General features: G+C 44.3%; 1 protein-coding gene across 3 annotated transcripts in view; it reads right to left on the reverse strand.

Annotated features, from left to right (window-relative positions):
• STRBP (spermatid perinuclear RNA binding protein) overlaps positions 1 to 11,088 on the reverse strand; it is a 150,099-nt gene extending 139,011 nt beyond the window's left edge. For all 3 annotated transcript variants that reach the window (XR_013967687.1, XM_080819192.1, XM_080819191.1), the window contains exon 1: positions 10,935 to 11,088. The gene's annotated coding sequence lies outside the window, so the exon portion shown is untranslated. The remainder of the gene's footprint in view (positions 1 to 10,934) is intronic.
• Positions 11,089 to 26,207: the final 15,119 nt, after the last annotated feature.

Raw genomic sequence — 26,207 nt, forward strand, 5'->3', positions numbered from 1 at the left:
TCTTTGAAAGGATACTCATTAAGAAGAAAAACACATCATAAAGACCTCAAGGTACAGAGTATTCCATAGAAAAAACTGAAATTCCAACTATAGCATCTTTACCAAGAAACAGACTGTAACTAATAAAGAAAAATTCATTCAACAAATAGTCAACAACCTTAGTCCCAGGTACTGTTCTAGGTGCTTAGAATCTGCAGAATACAAAACCAGTATTAATCCTTACCTTTATGGAGCTTATACTCTAGTAAAGGTAAAAGGGCAATACACAAAATAAGCAAAATAGAAGTTAAATGGTTTAAATGGTAATGAGAAAAAGAAGGTGGAAAAGGCTGGGAAGGGCCAGAAATGGAGGAGCTGCCATTTTAATGGGGTAGAAAGGGAAGGCCTCACTAGAAAAGACCTAAAAAAGATGAAGCAATCATATATCTGAGTAACAGCATTCTAGGCAGGGCAAACAGCAAGTGCAAAGGACCTGAGACAGAAATACACGCCTGTCACATTAAAGAAACAGCAAGAAGGACACTTTTTTGTGTCCAAAAAGTAGGAGGAGATTAAGTCAGAGAAGAAAAGGGTATCTGATCACAGAAGACCTTGACAGGACGTAACTTTTTATTCTGAGTGTTCTGACCAGAAAGAGACAAAATCTGACTTACCTTTTTAAAAGGATCATTGTTGCTATGGGATTGAGAACAAAATATGAAGGGGTGAAGAGCAAAAAAGGGCTACTGCAATAATGCAAAAGAACTGATGTAAACTTAAATCAGTAGAGATGATGAAAAATGGTCTGTATGTATTTTGAAGGCAGAAATGGCAAGATTTCCTGATGGATCAAATGTAGTGTATGAGAGAGAGTCAAAGACAACTCTTTTGGCCTGAGCAACTAAAAAGATGGAGGAAGTTGCTATTAACTAAAACATGGAGGGGCACCTGGGTGGCTCAGTGGGTTAAGCCTCTGCCTTCAGCTCAGGTCATGATCTCAGGGTCCTGGGATCGAGCCCCGTATCGGGCTCTCTGCTCAACAGGGAGCCTGCTTCCCCCTCCCTTTCAGCCTGCCTCTCTGCCTACTTGTGATCTGTCAAATAAATAAATAAAATCTTTTTTAAAAAGATAAAAAGAAAACAAAACAAAAAAACCCATGGAATACCACAATAGGGGCAGATGAAAGAGGGGGCAGGGTAACGATCAGGAGTTTGGTTTGGGGCAAGTTTAGTTTGAGATGCCAATAAAATATGTAAGTGGAGATGTCAATATAGGCAGTAGGACAAACAAGTCTGGAGTTTCAGAGATAAGAATTGAGAATCATCAGCATATACACAGTAATAAAGCCAGGAGATTGGATGAGATCACTGGGGGAATGAGAATGAAGAGCAGAGATTCCAGGTGGTCCAATATTAAGAGGTAGTAGTTATGAAGAAGAACCAACAAAGGAGAAGCCAAGGAGACAGGAGGAAAACCAACAGAATATGGTATCCTAGAAACCAGAGCATAAAGTATTTCAAGGAAGGAGACATCCACTGCACCAAATGCTGCTAACAGGTTAAGTAAGAATTAAAATTGGTGGTTTCAACAAGAGCAGTTTCAGTAATTAAGCTGAAAGTCTCTTATTGTAGGTTCAGGAGAGAACAGGAGAAAAGAAGATGAGTAGAAACAACTTTTCCAAGAAGTTGAGAAACTGGGTTGCATCTACAAGAAACAGCGTGGTCAAGAAAGCATTGTTTAAAAAAAAAGAATAGATGAAATAACAGCATGTGTATGCTGACTAGAATGAGCCACTAGACAGGAGAATAATGATTTTGCAGAAGAGAGGGGGAGAACAGACATGATTTCAACTGCGACAGAATTTCACTAAAAGAGTCAAACAGCCCAATGAAGAGAAATTTCACTAGCTTAGTGGACAGTCAGTTCAGGGCACTGTTATTCTTTGTGATACTAAAGAAGGAAGGAGGGCAGCCCATAATCCTAATTCACAAGCCATAGGAAGCTCAGGAGAGAAGCTGGGCTATTTACTGAGATCATTCATGTTAGGCCTTTTACATGTTATTTCATTTAAGCTCAAAATAACTTCATGAGGTATTATCTTTATGCTACAGATAAGGAACCAGAAGCTCAGAGAGAGCAAGTAATTTGATTAACACACAAAGCTGGTGAGTGGTAGAGCTATGTTTCAAATCCAGCTCCTCCTGAGCATTAGATAAGGAATTACAGTTAATTTAGACAGTTAAAAGTTTTGTAGTTATATCTTTTTTTAGGTTCCTGCCTGTTAGAAATACTGAAGTATTTATGGATGAAAGTATATGATGTCTAAGATTTACTGTAAATATTTCAACAAAAATAACAGAAAGTAATTCTGAGTGAGGGGTAGATGAAACAAAAGCAGCAAAATGCTGGTAACTGCTGAAGCTAGTTGACAGGTATGTGGAAGTTCATTGTACTGTTCTCTTTCATGTACATTTGAACATGCCATGATAAAAAAAAATAAAAATCCAGGTCCTTCTGAGTCAAATTTTTCTCATTACTTCAAAGTATGCCCTTAACTTCTCCTCAATCCTCCCTTCAAAAAAAATGTTACATGTTTCACAGCTTATAAACAACTTTTCTTCTTTAATCCTCGCCATAACTGTAATTTAGGGGTTTTATTCCAATTTTATACATGAGGAGAGAGATCTACAACTAGGAAATAACAGGATCAGACCAAGTCTTCTGGTGTCAACAACATTCTACTACCCAGTACAGCTGTCAAGGTTGCACACAGGATCATCCCTAGGAAACACCTAAAAGGAGAGTACACCCAAGGGCTAGCCCTCTTCTTCAGCTTCATTACTACTGCATAATCCTGGGCCCCAAATTTCCTACAAAGGCCACGCATTACTGCAGGCAGTCTTTGAAAAGACTTGCACTCAAAGGCTTGACTAAAAGAAGCAGATTTCAAATTTGCCCAGCCATCAACCTTCCTGCCCAAATTTGGGAACCAAAAGGAACCTCTGCAAGGGTGTTCTGAAAGTCTGCCTATCTCTGCTCTAGAGTCAACTCCGTGCCTCCATTTCTCTAAATGTAATGCTCTCCTGTTCACCTACATTATACTCCCAGAGGGATCAAAGTCCAGGTATGCAAACCCTGAGCTCTAGAAATAAATACTACTACTAAACAATAATACTGACCAAAAGCCAGTTTTGAAGATTTTATTTTTAAGTAATCTCTACACCCAACATGGGGCTGGAACTTAACAACCCTGATATCAAGAGTCACCTGCTCTATCCACTAAGCCAGCCAAGTGCCCCTCAAAAGCCAATTTTGTATAACTCCACAACATTTACCACAAAGCTGGCATTTCAAAGAGCATCACAGTTAATATTTATCTTTAAGATACCATCTTTTTAAAAACCTCATCACTAATATGTTTGGTATCTGTCCTTCCATATTAACCTTGACATTAAAAGCTTATGTACAGGGGCACCTCGATGGTTCAGTTGGTTAAGCGACTGCCTTCGGCTCAGGTCATGATCCTAGAGTTCCAGGATTGAGTCCTGCATCGGGCTCCCTCCACAGCAGGGAGTCTGCTTCTAACCTCTGACCCTCTCCCCTCTCATGCTCTCTCTCTCTCTAAGTAAATAAATAAAATCTTAAAAAAAAAAAAAAGCTTATTTACAGCTAACTTCAAAAACAACTGAAAATATGCATACCAAGGGCTCCAAACCTTATTCTCTCCAGCCGCTAACCTACATTATCAAAATTGCAACACCTTTCCCCTCTAGTTCACTAGCTTTGCTAACTAAAACTGAATTGTCCAGAGTTAAGACAAGAGCTACCCAATACCCTATACTTCATTAGGTAAAAACGTCAGTTGTCTAAGTTGTACAAAAGCCTATGATTAGATGCAATGTTTAAGGAGTTTTAGATTTACTTGGAATTATAACTATCATAAGAATAAACTGCCTCAGGACGCCTGGGTGGCTCAGTTGGTTAAGCGGCTGCCTTCGGCTCAGGTCATGATCCCAGCGTCCTGGGATCGAGTCCCACATCGGGCTCCTTGCTCCGCAGGGAGCCTGCTTCTCCCTCTGCCACTCTGTCTGCCTGTGCTCACTCTCTCTCTCTCTCTCTGACAAATAAATAAATAAAATCTTAAAAAAAAAAAAAAAGAATAAACTGCCTCTATCTTAACTGTTAGAAACAAACCACCTCTTTACCAGGTCACTACCTAGGTAACCAAAATTATAGACTCCATTTGCACATTAAGGGCCAATCTATCTAGGGAAGGATCTATTCTTTACTCAAAACATTGTTATAGGGGCGCCTGGGTGGCTCAGTGGGTTAAGGCCTCTGCCTTGGGCTCAGGTCATGATCCTAGCGTCCTGGGATCGAGCCCCACATCGGGCTCTCTGCTCACCCGGAGGCCTGCTTCCCTTCCTCTCTCTCTGCCTGCCTTTCTGCCTACTTGCGATCTCTGTCTGTCAAATAAATAAATAAAATCTTAAAAAAAAAAAAAACAAAACATTGTTATAGAGCCCTACTAAGAAATCTTAGGTCTCGGGGCCCCTGGGTGTCTCAGTGGTTAAGGCCTCTGCCTTGGGCTCAGGTCATGATCCTAGCGTCCTGGGATCGAGCCCCACATCGGGCTCTCTGCTCACCCGGAGGCCTGCTTCCCTTCCTCCCTCTCTGCCTGCCTCTCTACCTACTTGTGATCTCCGTCTGTCAAATAAATGAATACATAAAATCTTAAAAAAAAAAAAAAAAAAAGCTTAGGTCCAGCACAAAACGTGCCTTTGAGCCTAAGTCAATGCATGTTTGCTGAATTAAACTAGTAGAATAGGTAAGTGTAATTAAAAAAAAAAAATCTAAACAGAGTCTTTAAGGACAATTACTATTTGCTTTACGTCAATAGTATGAATATGGTTAAATTCATACTTGATTTATGTCTATAGTATTAACATGGTTAAATTCAACGTATAAACAAATTGCTGATCTGCCTAATAGGATATTGTGAAAAGTACTGGTACCTGGAAAACTGCAAAGAACAGGAAATTCTGCAGGTGCAGTAAGAAACTACATCTTATCCATGACCCAGAAATGCCTCAGAATTTATTACACAACCTGCTGCAGAACTCACTCTTCAAATGGAAATGAACCATGAAGTCACACAATGCAAGGCTGTGATTTTATTGATATAATCAACTATACCCTTTCGAGTTGTGCTAAAGTTAACTCAAGAAAGCAGATGTTTGACACAGTGCTAGTTTTCTCAGAAGTTAAGAGAATTTTAATATCAAATAACTAAAATCTAGGATGGCATTCATTCACTCAGCTACACATATATATGGAATGTCTTTTGTGAGACAGATACCCATACTTCTCAAAAAGGATGTTCTTCAAGGACCCTTAATACAAGAAATACATTAAATCAGGCATGAAAGTGACAAATCAGGTCATGTGGTTACCTGACTATTCAGTGCAAGACCTAAAAGTTACAGACTTGCAGATCTTTCAGGCTTAAACCATTTAAATATTTATATTACCACTAATCTGGCCTCATCACTTTATTCTTTTCTGTTTCAACTGACATATAAATTTAACTTACATTTCTCAATAAAGTTTTCTAAAATTAGACTGGATGAAGCCTCTCATAATTACCTGTCAGAAACAGTTTTTCTACAGCTGAACAAAATTTTTAAAACAACCAATTTTCCAATAAGATCTATATAAAACAAATGCAAACAAAAAGAGCAGTAAGATGGGTGATGGAGGTCCAAACATGTTACATAAGAGTATAAACTATTAAGAATAGATCAGCAGGGCACCTGGCCGGCTCAGCTGGTAGAGCGAGTGGCTCTTGATCTCAGGGTTGTGGGTTCGAGCCCCACGTTGGGTATGGAGATTACTTAAAAATCAAATCTTTAGGGGTGCCTGGGTGGCTCAGTGGGTTAGGCCTCTGTCTTCGGCTCAGGTCATGATCTCAGGATCCTGAGATCAAGCCCCACATCGGGATCTCTGCTCAGCGGGGAGCCTGCTTCCCCCTCCCCCGCCCCACCGCCTGCCTCTCTGTTTGTGATCTCTCTCTCTGTCAAATAAATAAATAAAATCCTAAAAAAAAAAATCTCTAAAGGGGCGCCTGAGTGGCTCAGTCAGTTGGACATCCAACTCTTTTCAGCTCAGTTCATGATCTCAGGGTCCTGAGATCAACATGTCGGGTTTCCTACTCAGTGGGGAGTCTTCTGTTTGACATTCTCTCTCCCTTTCCTTTCTGCCCCACCCCTCCACTTGCGAGCTTTCTCTCCCCTGCCAAAATAAATAAATCAATCTTTAAAATAAAATAAAATCTTAAAAAAAAAAAAAGATCAGCTAACACAAAAGACTACTATCAGGGCTGGGTATTACCAAGCTCAAGCAAATTAATGCCCAAAAAGCAACTTACTATTTACATTTTTGCAATATCAATCATAACCAGCATACAGAGGCTTTCTACAACTAATAAACACTTTAAAAGCATTTCAACATCATTCTTCCTCAAATAGAGCATAACCTGTCAACAGGCTTGGAAATGTCAAAAGGATGGGTATTTGAGAACTAAAATTTTAAAAAGGAAAAAATATTCAATAATCTAAAGGAGGAGGCTTAATGCCACTAGAAGAAGGATAGCTCTATTCTTCTGTTCAAGTCACTTAGAATTAGTTGATTTTCTGAAAAATACACAGGAAAATGTATTGTATTTATTATTCCTGATTTAGGAAGTGAATTCACTGAGTGAGAGAAGTGCTCATCTCTGGAAATTCACGCTTAGAAGTAATCTCAGGCTACAGCCACAATGCAGAATGTTTTTCACAATCTTCTGCTCATACTCAAGAATTCAAATCAGCACCAACTCTCAACTACAGAAATGAGCCAGAAAAGAGAAGCAGACAGTAGAGCAAAGAATGAAGAAACTTCAATTTGCAGACACCTCTGACATTCAGAGAAGTTTCATCTCTATCCAAGTTTCCCACTACAAATTAACTCACCCAATGCCAAATTCCGAAGCACCAATTATTATTTGACCAAGACACAGAGAAAAAAGGAGCTGTCTCCATATTTACATAGTTCTAATCTTCCTGAAAGACTTATACTTCTTTTATATAAACCATCTCAATTCTCATGGGAAGTAGACAGAGTCAGGTTTCTGGAGGAGAAACAAGCACAAAGGGATTAAGTATCTTGTCCAGCAAGTCACCAGTGAAAATAAAACCAGATCCAATTATTTAGTCTACAAAGTCTAAATAACCTGCTTTCCTTGGTTCATAAACTTAGGACAATATTTTCAAGTGCCTACCAACTATCCCAAACCATAGAATTTCACAGAACAATACATATAACCAGAACATTCCCAGAATTGAGTATTCTGAGCAAGAAAATATTGCTTGCCCCAAATCAATAAAATGAACTAACACAAGGGACTTAAAAAATTCAAGAAGGAAACAATAGCCATATCGGAGAGAATTTTCAAAGGTTACTCTATTCATTTTATACCTACTGCTCAAATTCTCTGCCAGGGAGCCAAAGGGGCCAAACATGCCCTTATAATCATATCCTACACATATATCAAATCTCAAAATACTGCAAAGAATTTCAATGAAAGGCATATTATGCTTTAAAAACCTTTCCCTCCAAAAGTAAAATCTTATAGCAATGCCTTCAGAACATTATTTTGTTGCCTTCATGATGCACTTTAAATTTGATTTTAAAAATTAGCTTCCAGTTTACTTTTTAAATATTTATATTTACAGGTTCAGATTATTTAAAATGTGTTGTTCTGCTCAGCCTTCATTATGTTTAGGCAAGATTCTCACTTCCACTCAAACTTATTATTTGAACCTACAACGGCCACATTAAGATACTTCCTAAATTGACAAAAGGAGAAAACTAATCAAACCAGAAAGCTTCCCAAGGTATCAAAGCATACCTTTTGAAACCACACAGGTACTACATAACACACTACATGAAGCCCACAAAGAGATAATTGAAGTTATTTCTGCAACATGAAATAAATTTTTGCAAAATCTGACAAGACTGAATTTTCGACTGTCAAAAGGGAAATCGTTTCCCAAGATTGTAGAAAACCCTGCTTACTACGGCAGTCTCAAAGCAGTTTCCTTAATCCTTCCAAATCCCAAAGAATCTAACACAAGCCACAGAACACTGAATGAGAACTGCACTGAAATATATGTGCTCAAACCCCTGAAGGGTTATTTCCTATGTGTCTGGCAAGCTGATTGGCCGTATGTCCTCACAACCCCAAAAGTCTTCCTCAATAAAGCTAACGCTACACTCCCTAACTCAAATCAAAATACCAGAAAATCCAAAAGCCTCCAACCAAATTATTACTTGAACTATTTGGGAGAAAAAGCCAACAACCAGGATCAGTCACTTGCACCCTGAAAGAGAGTTAAAGAATCGCAGATCTCCATTCCTGCCACTTTTAGGAGCTGGATGTACATTACCTCTGTCTGCCTCTAGCATGGGACTCAGATATTATTACATCACTCAAAGCCTGAAAACTGCCCCATTACCCAGAAAGCACCAGGGTAGCTGAGACACTGCACCAAGGTATTCCTTCCTCTCTGATACACAGGCCTCGAATGGCACGGACACTGGGCCCGGCTCTCTTGCAGTATCTTCAAAAAAGCATCTGCCCTGCACCTGCTGCAATCCTATTTCTATTCACTTGTGGTGCCCTCCACACAACCCTGTATGGCTCTTCTATCTGCACACTTGTCAGCGCAATGCACTAGGACAATATTCTACCACATACCTCCTCCAACTTGGGAGTGTGTACAACTCAGCTCTACCCTATCCCTTCCCCATTCATAGGGTTCTGGAACTAAAATCTGGCTTCTTGATCTTTCTGATCCTAGAGGCATGAACTTTCAAATATATAGGCTTTAATGTCCTCCATTTTTCATTAGTATCATTCCAGGATCCACATACACACACCACACACACTCTTCAGTTCTTCTACGTCCAGAATATAATCCCCTCTTCAGTTTGGTTTTGGCTTTTGATTTTTCAACTTCTGCACTCTGCCTTTTATTTCCAGTGACCTAAACTTTTGAACCCCTTCATCTCTCAGGACTCAAGTTTTCCAATCTCTCCTCACTCTTCAGCACCCTGCTCCTTCCATTCTCTTTTAAGCAACCTGTTTTCCTCTCTCTCCAGCCTGAATAGTGATTTCCTGCCCCTAAACCTGGACAACCTGCTTCCTCCACCATCACCCCAATCCAATACACAACCTATCCCTTTCTAGTCACAGACACATTCACACACCTCCCTACCTTGCCTTTCTCTTACCCCGTTATATACTATGCATTATTCTACATCCGCTACCCAAAAATATCCTGTTTTCCCCCATTCTTCCCTCTCTTCCTTGCCTATCCCTCACCAGACAAAATCTAGCACCCCCAAGCTATGTTTCCATCCCTCTACATACTGTATGTACTTTAGACCTGACCTGCATCCCTCCCCTTCCAAACCATCCCCTACTACCTCCCTCTACTGATTTCCCTTGACACACATACCACCCCCACTTCTTCTCCCTAACTCCCCTCCACACTTCCTGCCCCCAAAACATTTCCTTCCATCTGTTTTCATACCTCAGCTGCCACTCCAAGAATATTTTCCTCACCCCTTACACCTTTGGCCCTCTACCTCACACATACTCCACTCCACCTGTCCCCTACAATGTCTCCCCAACCCCAAAGTTTCCTCATTTCACTCACGTCTGCTACCCACTAAATACACTGCACACCTCCTGTCCATCCCCATCACCCTACTCCACTGTCCTCTCTTCTCTCCAACTCTGGCCCTGCTCCAATCACCTTCCTCCTCCCCTCCCCCCCAATACAGTTCTCCCCTGAGCACCACTCGCCAGTGAGACACCTGTCTTCTCCCCCGCCCCACATGTCCGCCCTTTGCGTGTCCCACCTATCCAGTCTCAACACTATTCCTGCTTCCTTCTTGTCTTCCCTACACACCTCCTGGCCAGACACAAACCTCATATCCTTCACAGGTCTCCCGAAACCTCTGGGCCTACCCTCACACACACCTCCTCCCTGCAAACCTCCATTTCCCTCACCATCACTCCAGAGACCCCTGGACACCTCCGTCCCTCTCTCCCCATCACACTTCCCCCTACCTGCACACCTGCCTCCACATTTCCCTTCACATTTGTCCGGTGGCCTTCCTTAAATCTACCCCCACGCCTTGCCCCTCACACGCAGCCCCGACCGGGACATCCGCTTCTTCCACTCCTCCCTCGAGTCCCTAATTTCCTCCTTCCATTCCCATCACGCTAGCCTCTACCCTCCCCAAAGCCTCCCTCACACCCTCCTGAAGCCCCAAAGGCTGCCCCCACCCGCCTGAATGCCCTCCCCATCCTTCTCGCACTCGCCCTGGCCCCACTGGGCGCCCGAACCTGCCCGAAGGCCCTCCCGCTCGGTTGGGCCGGATCCCTCCACCCTTCATTCTCCCCCAAGTCTGCCCACACCCTCCGCCAGCCCCCCCAAGCCTCGCTCACAGCCCCTGCCCCCAATGTCCTCCAACACCTGCACAGAGCCCCTCGCCTTCCATCCTACCGAGACCCCCGGCGCCGGGGCCCCCCCAACACTGCCCACGCCCTCCCCTCACTCGGGGCCGGGACCCCGTCCCCCACGAAGGTGAGGAAGGCTGCCCGCTGCCCTTGCCCGAAACGGCCGGGGCACCGCAGCGGCGGCCACAATGCCAGAGCCACGGGGGCCGGGATTGCTCCCCGCTCTCCGCCCGGGCCGCCGCCGCCGCCGCCGCCGCTGCTAAGGACGCACAACAAACAATGCGGGGCCCGGGCCGGCTCCGCCAACCGCCTCAACCGCCGCCTAAACCGCCGCCCGCCCGGGACGGCCCGCCGCGCAGGCGCCTACCCCACCGCCGCAGCCTACCCGCGCCGCCGCGCTCTGCCCGCGCCCGGTCCCCGCTCCCGCTCCGCCGCCGCCGCCACCTCGTCCGTCCGCGTCTCCGGCTCCTCAGCCCAGCGGCGGCGGCTGCGGCGGCTGCTGCCCTGGTGGCGCTCGCGGCTCCGGTCTCCGCTTCGGCGGCGGCGGCGGCGGCGAGCACGTGACACCGCCCAGCGCGCCCATTGGCCGATCCGGGGGGCGGGCCCGCGGCTGCTGGGGAACGGAAAGCCCGCCCCCTCGCTCGCCGCGCTCCCCCTCCACGCGCACTCTGCCGTACCTGAGAGCGCCGGCCAGCGCCCGCCGGCGCCGTGCCGCGCCGCCGCCTGCGCCAACTGCGCACCTGGGAGCGCGCAGGGACCACACGCTGGTGGAGGCCGCATGCACCTGCGAGCGGACGCTTACGTAAGCCGCGTCCCCGCCTTTCTCCAGGCGCCAGGCCCCCGCCCGCTGCAGCACCTGAGCCCCGCTGCGCTAGCAGCGTAACTACTGCGGAGCGGGGACGAGCTGCGCAGAGAAGCAAGCGAAATGCACGGAAACTTCGTAACTTCCGAATCTGGGAGCGGCTCCCGGATGCCGCTGGGAGCCTGCCTCTCCGGGCCCGCGCGCCAGTGGCGAGTGCGCCCCCAACCCCAGAGGCTAAGCAGCGGAGTAGGCTGCGCAACGCCTCCCCAGGTGGAGGACCGGCTGGCCTCTGACTTGGTAAGAGGTTCTCTCCCAGCCTCCGCCCCGCTACACTTACCAGCTGTGTGACCTTGACCAAATTAGAGAATCATTCTGATCGTCAGTTTTATGGTAGGGAAACTAGGACAATAATTCCGATTTAGAAGCCGTTGGAGAGATGGAAAAAGACAATAGGTATGAATTCTCTCATCACATAGCAGGCACTGAACAGAAGTTGGCTGCTTAGTCAGCAACCATCTCTGCTTTTCTCACCCAATGGACCTACCTGGGAATTCAGTTTGAGGCCAGGACTTCTCTGGCCTCATTGTTGTGTCAGACTTTGGCTGAACACCCGTCTGGGCAGTGCTAAGGAAGAAATTATGTTTTACTTTGTATTTTACTGAGTTATTCCTGGGCACTTTTTTGGTTACAGCATTCTGCCTACCAGTTCCTCCCCTTACTGAGTACCCGCTGCATACCAGGTGCTGTGCTGGGTGTTGGGAAGCACAAGTGAATGAGACAAGGTCCTCGCCCTAAAGGAATTCCCAGCCCAGGGTGGGAAACAACCTGACCACCAGCAATCGGATTTGGAGAGCTGGGGGTCAAGAGGGATCTCCCATAACAGCCACTCCTGGGTCTCTTCCCTTCTTTGTAACATGCCAGATCCAAATGTTTTAACGCCTCTGCTTCATTCAAGAGATAAAGTATGAATACTCTAACTCAACTTCAAAAGTTTTGATGATCTGGCCTTAAGTTTCAAGGTGAATGCCCTTCCCTCTGCCCCTCCTTCAGACCAGCTTGACCCTCCAGCCACTCTGAACTTAAGTACTGTAGTTGCCAGGGTCTGTAACACTTTCTGAGCCGCCTGAGCCGGGGGCTAGGCCCCAAATCCCTTTCTACACCCTGTCCCCCACTTCCGATCGCTCTCAACTTTCTTCACGCTCCTGGAAGACTCCTTGGGATTCTTAGTCAATTCCAAACGTATTCTCTCAAAAGCCCATTGGCTGCTTCAGACACATCATCTGAATTCCTCCACTTTGCACACAGCTCATTAAACCATGTGTTCTTACAGCATTAGCTTGTAATTGTTGGTCACCTCCCTGGACTGTAAGCACCTGGAGGACTTGAGTGGGTTAGGGAGGACTGCACGTGCACAGGCACTGAGGTCATTAAAGCTGGGCTTTCCAAGAACATGCATCTGCTTGGAGGAAAAGAGCCACTGCAGTATGAAAGGTCTGGGTTCTCTGCAGACCAGCTATGTGACCTTGGAAAATCAGTCTCTCTAGGTCTTAGGCAACTCATCTGTCAAGTGAGACCATAATATTGCATACCTTGTAGGATCGCTACAAGGATTCAGTGAGACAGTATATCTCAGGCACTTAGTTTAGTGCCCGGCATTAGGTCAATTTTTAAATTGTTTTAAATAGGTGGACTGCACAGAATTAAGCATTCAACAGTGTCACTTATTCCAATCTCTTTATTGGGTCCATAACTCCAAACATTCCTGACAAAAAAAAAAAAGCATGCAAATGCTGTATAAGTAAAGAAACTAAAAATTTCAAGTGTGCCTCTCCCTTCCCACCCCGACTCTACTCCCTCTACCCCTAATCCCACGTCCCAGGGCAGTTACCATTTTTCATGTCCTACAGTGTATGTTCAGAGAGAGAAGAAAATTGCAAAAAATTACATGTCTATTATGTGTATGTTTTACTTATATTTTGCATAGAAAAAGGCTAGAAAGGGTTAAACACCAACTACTACTGTTATGCCTCAAAAGTAGAGCTAGGGTTGGGGATAGGGTATTTTGAATGCTTCTACATTGCTTTAATTATTTAAGAAAGCACACACACACACACACACACATATATATATATATATGTGCATATATATATATACACACACATACACATATATATATTAAACAAATGTATATATAACACATTTTTAAATGTTATTGAGGTATATTTATATATCCTAAAACTCATGCATTTCAAGAGAACAGACCAAGGATTTTTAATAACGTTACCAAGTGATGGAACATCAATATTTCAGTTTTAGAACATTTACAGATTCTGCATAAAATCCCTCAGACCCATTTACTGGTAATCCCATTCCCACTCCCAGCCACAGGCAACTTCTAATCTACTCTGTCTCTATAATTTTGCTTTTTCTGGATATATTAGATACATTCTTTTAATTGAAATAAATGTTTTAGGAAAAAGTGGGTTTTTTTTAAAGATTTTATTTATTTGGCAGAGAGACACACACGCAAAGAGAGAGAGAAAAAGAGAACACAACCAGGGGGAAGGGAGGAGGGAGATGCAGGCTTTCCGCTGAGCAGGGAGCCAGATGCGAGGCTCAATCCCAGGACCCTGGGATCATAACCTGAGCCGAAGACAGATGTTTAATGACTGAGCCACCCAGGCACCCCAAAAAAGGTGTTTTTATCCCTTAATCTCACCCAGTGATAGTAATCATATTTATATTAATTATATCTATTGTTCTAAACTTATCCTGTGCATACAAATATATATAACTTTTACAAAGTGAGACTATAGTATACCTTCAGTTTTTATTTTTTTTCACTTAATACAAAGTACATACACCTCTTTTTATGTCACCGAACACTCTCTTGCATAATGTATCTTAAGAATCGTTTAATTAAACCAAGCACCTGTGTTGGGTATTTGGGTCTTTTTCCAGCATTTCCAGTTATAAACATGGTAAGATAATAGATATTGTAAAGTTATAGAACTCGATGAGCTTTAAAATCACACCTAAATTCAAATACTAGCACTTGTCATTTCATCCATTCATGTACAAACATTTACTGAGAACCTACTACGTGCTAGTCCCTAGAGATACAAAAGCAATACAAAAGAAAACAGCTACAGTGTCCTACCCCTGTGGCCCTAGAGGCCAATATGCATTGCTCAAATAACATCGAATGGCCCAAAGAAAAGGAAGCAGGCAATAGAGGTGGATAGATGCGGTTCCCAAAGGCTCTCTGAAGAGGCATCTTTGGAACATACACTTGGCACAGCACTCTGCCATTCTTATAAATGGTGCTTGGTAGGGGTGCCTGGGTGGCTCAGGCAGTTAAGTGTCTGCCTTTGGCTCAGGTCATGTTCTCAGAGTCCTGGGATCAAGAACCCCGTGTAGGGCTCTCCACTCAGTGGAGATGCTCAATCCACTCAGTGGGGAGCCTACTTCCTCTGCCTACAGCACTGACTGCTTGTGCTCTCTCTCTCTCTCTCTCTCTCTCTGCCAAATAAATAAAATCTTTTAAGGTTAAAAAAAAAAAAAAAAGGTGGTAAAGGGAGGTGAACTGGTAACCTGTGAGAGCAGTGGGCAGCCCTTCCCAGTTCCCAGTGCCTTACTACCCTTAGCTCTTTGGACCCTCACGTCTCCCCACTAAAGAGAAGAAAACAAAGGAAATTGAAACCTCGATAAGGAAGTGAATTGCCTAGAGTCACCAAGCCAGTAAAGTGCACAGCTGAAATTGAACTCTGGTCTGACTCCCAGCCCAGTGCTCTTGGTCCCCAGCGATACTGTGCTCTATAAAACGTATTCCTCTTTGAAGACCTACATTGGATAGAGGCAGAAAAGACACAACGCCATACTCTCTGCTACAAGAGATACTAGCCACATGTGGCTATTAAAATTTAAATAAATTAAAATTAAATAGGGATACCTGGCTGTCTCAGTCAGTACGCTATGTGACTCTTGATCTCGGGGTTATGAGTTTGAGCCACACATTATGGGGAGAGGAATAGTTAAAATAAATGATTAATTTAATTTAAAATCGAGTTTCTCAGTTGCATTAAGCATGTTTTAAGTGCTCTATAGCAACATGTGGCTAGCAGCTACTATATTGAACAGCACCAATGCAAAACATTCCCGGGGCACCTGGCTGACTTCGTCAGTAGAGCATGCGACTTTTTTTTTTTTTTTAAGATTTTTATTTATTTTTTTATTTGAGAGAGAGCATGAGGGCGAGATGGGGGGTAGGGAGAACGGAGGGCGGAGTAAGGGCAGAAGGAAAGGGACAAGCAGACTCTCCCCTGAGCATGGAGCCTAAGGGGGGCTCCCAAGCTGAAGTCAGATGCTCAACCCATTGAGCCACCCAGGCACCCCAAGCACCTTCCTTGTATATTATTTTCAAAGCAGTTGCCCTGAGAATAGAGAGGTCGGTCTGGTCTCCCTATTCTTCATTTCCCTACCCCTCTCCCTACCATAGGCTGGCTCTACAGAAAGAAGCTGAAGACAGAAAGGAGGCTAGTCATGCTGTGGGTGAGAGGCAGGACACGGGACGTGACATCCTTCAACCTCTTGCTACTTGCCACCATGCTTCTAAATCCACCTATGCATCTCCAGCCATTCCCTCCTTCCCTCCTTTTACAAAAACCAGCCCTCTCACCAAAGACCACATCCTTTTCCTGGGCCTGAATGCCCTTTCCTACCCTCTAAGGAAATTTACTCTTTATTATTTTTTTTAGGATTTTATTTATTTATTTGACACAGAGAGAGAGACAGTGAGAGAGGAAACACAAGCAAGGGGAGTAGGAGAAGCAGGCTTCCCGCCAAGCAGGGAGCCTGATGTAGGGCTCGATCTCAGGACCCTAGAATCATGACTTGAGCCAAAGGCAGACGCTTAATGACTGAGCCACCCAGGTACCCGGGGAAGTTTACTTTTTAATCCACCACTCTGTTATGTCAGCCTCTCCTTCCCTACTGGATTCTTTAGATTCTATTGCCCAAATAATCCTTTCCATTCTAAGGGAGGAAGAAAGGGAGGGAGGGAGGAAACAAGATTCCCAGGTGATCCCATGCACATTACGGTTGAGAAGCACTGACCCAAAATCAACAGCCACAGACACCAACTGAAGACTAGAATACCACAGCAGAATCACTGTCGGTGACCTGATTTTCAGAAATGGTGAATAACTCTTGGTAGAGTCTTGAGCACAGCAAGGTATGATCTTCATTCACCTTACACAGTATTTGCCTCCCTGGAATATTAAAATGACACTGGAATATTCTTTGTCTCTATATGAAAAATGGAGTTAGTTATTAGGCTCAGATCATTGCACAGAAGACTTTCCCCTACATAAAAGTCCAATGCGACATTCAAAGGTCACGGTACTGTCCATGCAGTGAGGGACATCTGGTATTCCTGGCTCCCCCCCAGTAAGTGCCCTTATGACTATCCAAACTCCACCACAAATGTCTAAAAGGCCCATGTGAGAATTATGGCCCTAGATTCTCGTGCAACAGCCTACGGAGGGTCCCTATCTGGATGTCTCACATGATACCTGACTGTCTGTAACTGCCAGATCTTTCCCCTAAACCTCAAACCCATTGCCCCTACTGTCCCCCATTTCTGTTCCTTTATCGAGACTACTGATAGCTGGTAGCTACTGATTCTGAATGATCAGTAAGCTGAAGGTTTCATGTAGGCAGACTGATTTGTTCTACTTGTATGCCTTTGACTCATGCCAGACACAGGGTAGTCATTTAATAAATATTTACTGAATGAATACCCAGCAAATTGGAGAATAAACCCCAAAGAAGACAAGAAGGTAGCAGGGATTCCTGGCCAGGAAGTTCCCACTTCTTACAGGCTTTCTTCTAATACCCCTGATACTTTCATTAGCCGAAGATACACAACAGCCCAGAGCTGTTCAGCTACTGCTGAAACTCTCCCACCAAAGATGTCTCACAGCAGGGAGGACAGAGACAGCCTCCCCGAAGGCCTGGGGATGAGGCCCCAATTCATCAGCCTCAAGCACAAAATTTCTTTGAAGTCTCATGTGTTATCTTTAAAATCTATGCAAACTTTACCTTCTATTCCCATGTTTGTTTAAACATGAAAATAAAGTTTTGATTACTTCCCTTTAGGAAGGAAATTTAAAGCCTATTTTTTCCAACTTCTCAAGTAGAAATTCACACTCCAGGAAGATGCTCCTGATCTGTCCTGTGGCTCTGAGTATTTCTTTGCACACCACCACCTAGCCCTGGTTACACTAAGAGCCAACATTTATTAAGCACCTATTATATACGAGGCAGTATATTAAATACTTTCCATGCTTTATGTCTCCAATGCAATTCTTGTCTTCATTTATCATTGGAGGGACTTAGGCTCCAAGGTGGTAAGTCACTGGCAATATGTCCCAGAGCCGATAAGTTAGAGACCTAGGATTCAACTCCGTGATCTCAATTACTACCCTGTCCACCCCTGTTTGGAAAAGCAAGCCTCTAGGCTTTAAGGACGAAAGCATTCAGACAGAAGGAAAGCTCTAAGAAATCACCTAGCTCCAGAATTTTGCAAATCAGGGAAAGCACAGAGGTTCTTCCCTGGTCCTCTCGATGGACACATTTTCAGGGGTCCCAAGTTATAAGAGAAGTTTCTAAATGTGTGTGTTGGTTTCAATTACAATTAACAAATAATAAGTATATTATGGATCACTGGGACAGCCGCTTTGTAAATGATTCCTGGCACCCCAAATGTAGTGCTCATATTGGTGCAAAAGTGATTGCCTAAAGTGACTAGTTTAATGTTAACTGCAGATATCTTAGATCAGGGGTCAGATTTTCAAGCCAGCAAGAAATTGTCTCCTTTAAAATGGTGATTCTCAATGAGCTATAATTTTGGCCCCTATACATACATACATTTAGCAAGGTCTAGAGACATTTTTAGTAGTAACAACTGGCATTTAGTAAGTAGGGACCAGGAAATCTACAAAACATCCTTCAGTACACAGGATCATCAGGGCACCTGGGTGGCTCAGTGGGTTAAGCGTATGCCTTCAGCCCAGGTCTCATGACCTGAGGTCCTGGGTTTGAGGCCCACATCAGGCTCTCTGTTCAGCCAAGAGCCTATTTCTCCCTCTCCCTCTGCTTGCCATTCCCCCCTACTTGTGCTCTCTCTCTCTCCCTCCTTCTCTCTGTCAAATGAATAAATAAAATCTTAAAAAGAAAAATACAGAGGATCACCACCACCCCCTCCCCTGTACCAAAGGATCATCAGTCCAAAATGTCAATAGTGCTGGGCTGGAGAAAGCTTTAAAAGGGCTTCTATAGGGGAGAAAGTGAACAGAGTGGAAGGGAAGAGATTAGAAGTGAGGCTTCTCTGAATGAGCCTTGTTAGATACCTTTGACTTTGAAATCTCATAAATGATTCATGTAAATATTTAAATCATTAAATCATATAAATTTTTAAATAATCCCTAACATGAAAAACAAGCCAAAATATAAACATAACTTTATATCAGGTTGATAACATGATCACACAGGAAAAAAGAATCACTCTAATTGACCTTAAAACGAAATGTTTTTGACTATCTATCATTAATGAGATATATGCTAGGAATAAAGGGGAAAAAACAAAAAGAAATCTTAAACTCTCAGGGCACCTGGGTGGCTCAGTGGGTTAAAGCCTCTGCCTTCAGCTCAGGTCATGATCCCAGGGTCCTGGGATCGAGCCCCGCATTGGGGGCTCTCTGCTCCGCAGGGAGCCTGCTTCCTCCCCCCTCTCTCTCTGCCTACTTGTGATTTCTGTCTGTCAAATAAATAAATAAAAATCTTAAAAAAAAAAAAAGAAATCTTAAACTCTCAGTAGTCTTAGTAATGATATTAGTATTGCTACTTTAATTTTTAAATATTTTTAAACTTTTAAAAAAGATTTTATTTATTTATTTGAGAGAGAGAGAGCGAGCATGAGGGGAGAAGGTCAGAAGGAGAAGCAGAATCCCCATGGAGCTGGGACCCCGATGCAACACTCAGTCCTGGGACTCCGGGATCATGACCTGAGCCAAAAGCAATCGCTTAACCAACTGAGCCATCCAGGCGCCCAGTATCGCTACTTTAAAATATGTCTATCATGGGTTAAAACATTAGTAATGAGATCAATGCTGTTAAGATCCAAAATTTTTAGGACAAAAGTGATACAAATATAATATCAAAGGAGTTAAATAAAAAAATTTACAATCTTCAATTTCAGTTGGAAATCTCAGCATTGCTATTCAACTCTCTTCTGGAAATTTCATAAAAACTGGAGGGTTCTGTTTAAAAAAAAAAAAAGTTGAGCATTTATTCTGTCTTTTATTATGGACTAAATTTCAAGTATCCAAATACCCCCAGAGAATAAAAAAAAGTTCTATATAAAAGAACTTCAGCTAATAAATCAGAATGAATGCTAAAAATCAGATCATCACTATTTTGCAAACGCTAATAATATACCTGGCTTAAGGGATGGTCATCGATAGATGGTAAAACTTTTGAGCCAAGGATTGATAGGGAATATTATAATTACAATCACAATGAAGAAAAAAGGGGTGCCTGGGTGGCTCAGTGGGTTAAAGCCTCTGCCTTTGGCTGAGGTCATGATCTCAGGGTCCTGAGATCGAGCCTCACATCGGGCTCTCTGCTCAGCAGGGAGCCTGCTTCCTCCTCTCTCTCTCTCTGCCTGCCTCTCTGCCTACTTGTGATCTCTGTCTGTCAAATAAATAAATAAAATCTTTAAAAGAAAAAAAAAAAGAAAAGAAAAAAGGGTGTCACTCCCTGAATCCACTGATAAATGTTAGCATCACTCAAAGTTACATGAACATATATTCTGTGCCTCCTGGTGAGATGCATTCTAAAATACACAGCATCTCTATTTGGGTCAAAAACATTTAGTCTGAATCCAATGAAACTTTTAGATAAAACTTAATCTACAGGAAGTAAGGGGCAAAAGGAGCAAGTAAATGACACACCATAAAGAAACAACAGGCAAAATTCAGAACATGTCATCTATAGGACCACCAGCCCAGTTATTTCAATACATCAATAACATGAAAAAAGAAGATCTGGGAGTTAGGAAGGGGAGGAAGAAGGAATTTTTCTAGATTACAAGTGACTTTAAGACTTTTAACAGGGGTGCGCCTGGGTGGCTCAATGGGTTGAGTCTCTGCCTTCGGCTCAGGTCATGATCTCAGGGTCCTGGGATTGAGCCCCACATTGGGCTCTCTGCTCAGCAGGGAGCCTGCTTCCCCACACCCCCCCCCAACTTGCCTCTCTGCCTACTTGTGATCTCTCTCTCTGTCAAATAAATAAATATATCTTAAATTAAAAGAGAGAGAGAGAGAGTTTTAACAAACGGGCACCTGGCTGGCTCAGTCAGTGGAGTGTAGGACTGTTGATCTCAGGGTTGCAAGTTCAAGCCCCATGTTGGGTGTAGTGACTTAAAAAAAATAAAAAATAAAAAACTTTGAAAAAAAAAAAAGAGCCTTAAGAACCAAAGATAATGGTGAACCTCCTTTATATCTCCATTTGAACAAACTACCAGTGAAAAGACATTTTCTAGACAAACAGGGAAATTTGAATATATACTAATTATTAAATGCCACTGAGGAATTATTGTTGATTTTTTTCAGGTACTATCATAACCTTGTAGTTGTGTAATAAAATCTTCCTTTTTAAAACTGCAAACCAAAGAATTGAAGGTAGGGTTGCAAGATAAAATACAAATATAAATATATTTATACAATATAAACATATTTTTACTAAAAAAAATTATTTATTGTTATCCAATTTAACTGAGTGTCCTCTATTGTCATTTACTAAGTCTGGCAACCCCAATTTAGGGGTGAGATGATATGATGTCATGTGGCAGTAAGGGGGGAAAAAGGTGGGGCCATGAATTAAATACAGTATGGCAAAATGGAAATGATGTTGAAACTAGATGACGGGTACATGAAGGTTCACTGCGCTCTCTGCATCTGGATATGTCTGGAAATTTTTTTAAGAAAGTTGTTTTTTTTTTTTTTAAAGATTTATTTATTTATTTGACAGACAGAGAGATCACAAGTAGGCAGAGAGGCAGGCAGAGAGAGAGGAGGAAGCAGGCTCCCCGCCGAGCAGAGAGCCCGACGCGGGGCTCGATCCCAGGACCCTGAGATCATGACCTGAGCCGAAGGCAGAGGCTTTAACCCACTGAGCCACCCAGGCGCCCCAAGAAAGTTTTTTTTAAAAGGAGGTGTTAGGAGTGCCTGGGTGGCTCAGTGGGTTAAAGCCTCTGCCTTCGGCTCAGGTCATGATCCTAGGGTCCTAGGATCGAGCCCCGCATCGGGCTCTCTGCTCAGTGGGGAGCCTGCTTCCCCCCTCTCTCTGCCTGCCTCTCTGTCTACTTGTGATCTCTGTCGGTCAAATAAATAAATAAAATCTTTAAAAAAATGGAGGAATTAATATATTACTCGGGTTTTAGAACCAGCCCAATTCTACCCCAGTCCCCTTATCTCAGAAAAGGAAATGAAAGCCCAGAGAGGGGAAGTGATTTTGCCTGAAGTAAAACAGCAACTGGACAGCAGAGCTGGGGCTCAGCTCCAGGTCTCCTGTCTTTGAGATCCGAGCGGTTTCCATTTCCACCGGGTGGACAAAGGCAGTGCCAGGTGTCTCAAGGTGAAAGCCTGGGTGGTCTAGCCTCCCTGTCTGAGCTGAGAAGAGGGGCAGGCTTGGGAGAAATGAAATGATGTACATAACAGGGAAGTGACCAGCCATAGCACTTACGGGACATCTATGGCATGTGGCCGGTTCTGAAACATCTCTGAGCATCATTTCATGTTCTAAAAGGAGAATAATAATACTTATCTCCAGGTTGTCATGAGCATTAAAATGAAAAGCATCTAGCACAGTGCCTAGTGTTAGCAAAGATTGATGAAAATATATGATACCTTAGTTAGCATGTTCTGTGTAACAAGCCACCATAAAATTGACCGGCTTAAAACAACAATTTATTATTGTCTCTCTTGGCCCTGTGGGTTGACTGGGCTCAGCTGGGCTGTTCTCTCTTGGGGTCACTCACGCTATTGGACTCAGATATCAGCTGGGGCTGGATTCCTCTGAAGGCTCAGTGGGCTGAACATCCAAGATGGCGCACTCATGTACTTGGCCCCTGACACGGTTATTGGCTGGGGAGCTCAGTGGAAATGTTAGCTCTTTATATATCTTGGGCTTTTCACAGCAATAGTTCTTCTGGACTATTAAAGATTAGTCCTAGGACAGGTCCCGTGTTGCTTCCCCTGTGTTCAGTTGGTCAAGTCATCAAAGACCAGATTCAAGGGAGTGGGAAATGGACTCAATGGGGGATGGCAATGCACGTTCCTCAGAGGAGGCAAGCTGCTAGATGGGTACGGCGACACTTTTGGAGCACGGGGAAATGCCTTTTCCCCTTGTTCATTGCACAGTTTAGACCCCTCTCAAACCCCCCCCCCCCCACTCTCTGTCCTCTCTCTGCCACTATCTCAGGCCACCTCTGAGAGAGTGCTGACCTCATCATCTTCCCTCATTCTGTTATTGAGTAATTGGTGTATGCTCCCCGAGAGCTTTCTGGAAGACCAGAGAGCCAAGATAAAATGAGCAACTTAGTAAGGTGAGACTACTCACTGGCTCACTTAAAGGAAAGAATTGCTAGGTCGTCTGCTTCTACCACTACTGGTCACTATGGGCCTCTCCAAAGCTCACTTCTTGAAAACAGGTCACAGAACTCATCCTTGCTGAGCCCCAGTGAGTTTGGATTTCTTTAAAAATAGCTTCTTCTTCAAGTGCAAAAAATAACATCTGAGACGTTTGTTTAAGTGTGAAACACACCTTTGTCATGACTCAGTACAGGCTGAGCGGAAGTTTATTAAACTTTCCAAAAAGAAAAATTTCCTCTTGAACCAAGCAAGCCTGAGAGACGACAGCCTGGAACGGGGAGGGAAGCATCGGGAAGAAAGAGACAGGTGGAAAATCAGAAAAGCGGGACTAGATCCTTCTCATCTCCGAGGCTTTCGCGTGCCATTCTTTCCACCTTGAAAGACCTTCCTCTACCAACCAGACTGATAATGTTCTCCTCCTCCTCCTCCTGAAAGCCTAATTTAAATGTCACCTCCGTGAAGCCTTTTCTGACCCCTCTAGGCAGAGTTACTCACACCCTCTTTGTTCTCGAGACCCTTTGTACGAGACTTTATTATTAGCACATCGTATTGAAGTTGTCAGTTTGCAGGTCTGCCTCCCTTCTTAGACTGTGAACTTCTCATCAGCAGGGGCACCCGGTGAGTCATCCCCAAGCCCCTCCATCTGGCGCCAGGCCTGGCACAGATGGGGTGTTGGGAGAGGTTGTTGATAAGAGACAGTCTTGCTGGGAGACACATTAAATCCTAAAGGTACTGGTTTTCATTCCTGTTCTGCTTTCCAAATGCCTCCTGACTGTCTCCGCGCCCCACGGCCAAGCCTGCCCATCCACCTGCACCAGAGCCCAGGCGCTCAACCTCCCCTCCCGACACAATGAGAGAACAGTCCTCCCTGCGCCCTGAGGCCAGCTCCTCCCCGGGTCCCCTGGATCACATGCCCTTTGATCCGGTGGTTGTCCCCATTTCTCCCACACCATTGATTATTTTCCCTTTCTAGTAGATTATTTCCACAACAGACAAATACTCTGTACTTTCAGCTAAATGCACACACACAGAGCCTCATTCCCTCGCAATTATCCTAATTCCCTGCTCAACCCCCTCCACTCTGCTCCATATAATCTTAAGATCACCAGTGGCTTCCACGTTGCCAAATCCAAATGGTTTGTTCTTTCTCTACCTCAGTTTACCTGTCTCCTCAGCAGCACTCAACACTTGATCCCACCCTCTTCCAGAAGCATTCTCTTCCCAGGCTTCCCGTATTCTACACCCCCTCCTTATCTTCCGCCTCACTGGCCACTCCTTCTCTGTCTCCGGAGCTGGACCCTCCCCCTTAACCCAACCTCTGAATGTTGCCGGGCCCCAGGGCTCAGTCTTCAGAGCTCCTCACAGTCAAACTCCCTAAGTGATCCATCCAGTCTCAGGAATGATGTAGCTCTTGATAACACGGGGTTTCGAACTGGAACTCCAACCTGGACTCTGGACTCAGTAGCTAACTGCCTATTCAGACCTAAAAGGCATCTCAGACTTAACATATCTAAAACCAAACTTTCGATCCATCTGGACTTATCTCAGTGAAGAGCACCACAATTCACCCAGTTGCTCAAGCCAATGGCTTTGGACTTCTTAATCTCTCCTTCTCCCACGCCCATATCCAATATTTCAGGAAATTCTACAAGCTGTGTCTTCAAAATATACCACTTTCCCCACTCCAACTACTGCCCAAGCAATAACCTCTCAGTCGTGCCCCCTGCCCCCTGCTTTTAATCTCTTTCAACCCAGTAGCCAGAATGAGCCTTTTGAAACAAAGCTCAATCTTGCGCTCAATCTCCCAATGACTTCTTCCTTTACAGTTGAAATAAAAATCCCAAGTCCTTATCATGCTCTGCAAAGTCCCACACAGTCTGGGCCCTGCCTGCCTCTCCTACCTCATCATCTTTCACCCTCTCCCTCCCACACTGTGCCCCAGCCACACTGGACTCCTTGCTGTTTCTCAAACATGAAGCATGCTGCTGCCTCAGGGCCTTTGCACTTATTGTTTTCCTCTCAATCTCTAAACATCTCTATGATTCACTTCTTTCAGGTTTCCGCTGCTTTTACTTACCAAAGAGGCCTTCCTTAATAATTCCATCTAGAATAGCCCTAATCCCTTATCCCGCTTTATGTTTCTTCATGGCACTTTTGAATTGCACATTATTTATGTTTTATCGTATGCCTCTCTACCTAGATTGTAAGCTCCACAAGAGCAGTACTCTGCCATTGTCAGTTACAGCTGTCTCCCCAATGCCTAGAAAAGTACCTGGTAGACAGGCAGTGTTCAATAAATATTGATTGAATGAATTACTACCTGACTGAGTGACTACCTGACTGCCCCTGCCTTAGGCCAGGCTTCAGCCTGTGTGGTGGACTGCAAAATAGGACCACAAATTCATCCCATGAAATGCAAACTCCTTTGCAATGTGATTTTGTCATGCCTCCTAGGAAGAGGCACAGCCTCTTTTTCCCAGGGCTCAAATCGGTGCTGGCCTTGTGAATTCTCTGGCCAATGAAAGGAGGCAGAACTAAGATTACATGACTCCCAAGGCTAGACCTTAAAAGACCTGGCAGCTTCTACCCCCATCCCCTATAGAACACCATCCCCGAAAGCACCATGCGGAGAAGAAATCAAGGATGAACGACCATGCTGAAAGAGGGCCAGCTGTTCTGGCTAGGCTGGCCTCCAGCCAACCCACCCAATGACTGCAGCTGCATGAAGGACAGGACCCCTTCATGCAGCTGACCTTCAGCTCAGGTCATGGTCTGGGGCGGGGCGGGGGGGGGGCTGACTGAGAGTCCTCTTTTGCTGGTGAGGCCAGCAAAAGAAATGCCCAGCCAACCCACAGAATCCGAAGAAATAAGAAATCATTGCTTTGGGGCACCTGGGTGGCTCAGTCGGTTAAGCCTCTGCCTTCCCCTCAGGTCATGATTCCAGGGTCCTGGGATCGAGTCCCACGCCAGGCTCCCTGCCCAGCAAGGAGTCCACTGCTCCCTCTCCCTCTGCTCTCTCTCATGCACTGTCTCTCTAATAAATAAATAAAATCTTAAAAAAAAAAATCATTGCTTTAAGCCCCTAGATTTGTGGGCTGTTTTGTTATCGAGTAGGAAACCCTCCATGACCCAGCCTCCGCAG

The sequence above is a fragment of the Martes martes genome, assembly GCF_963455335.1.
Source record: "Martes martes genome assembly, chromosome: 12".
NCBI classification, from domain to species: Eukaryota; Metazoa; Chordata; class Mammalia; order Carnivora; family Mustelidae; genus Martes; species Martes martes.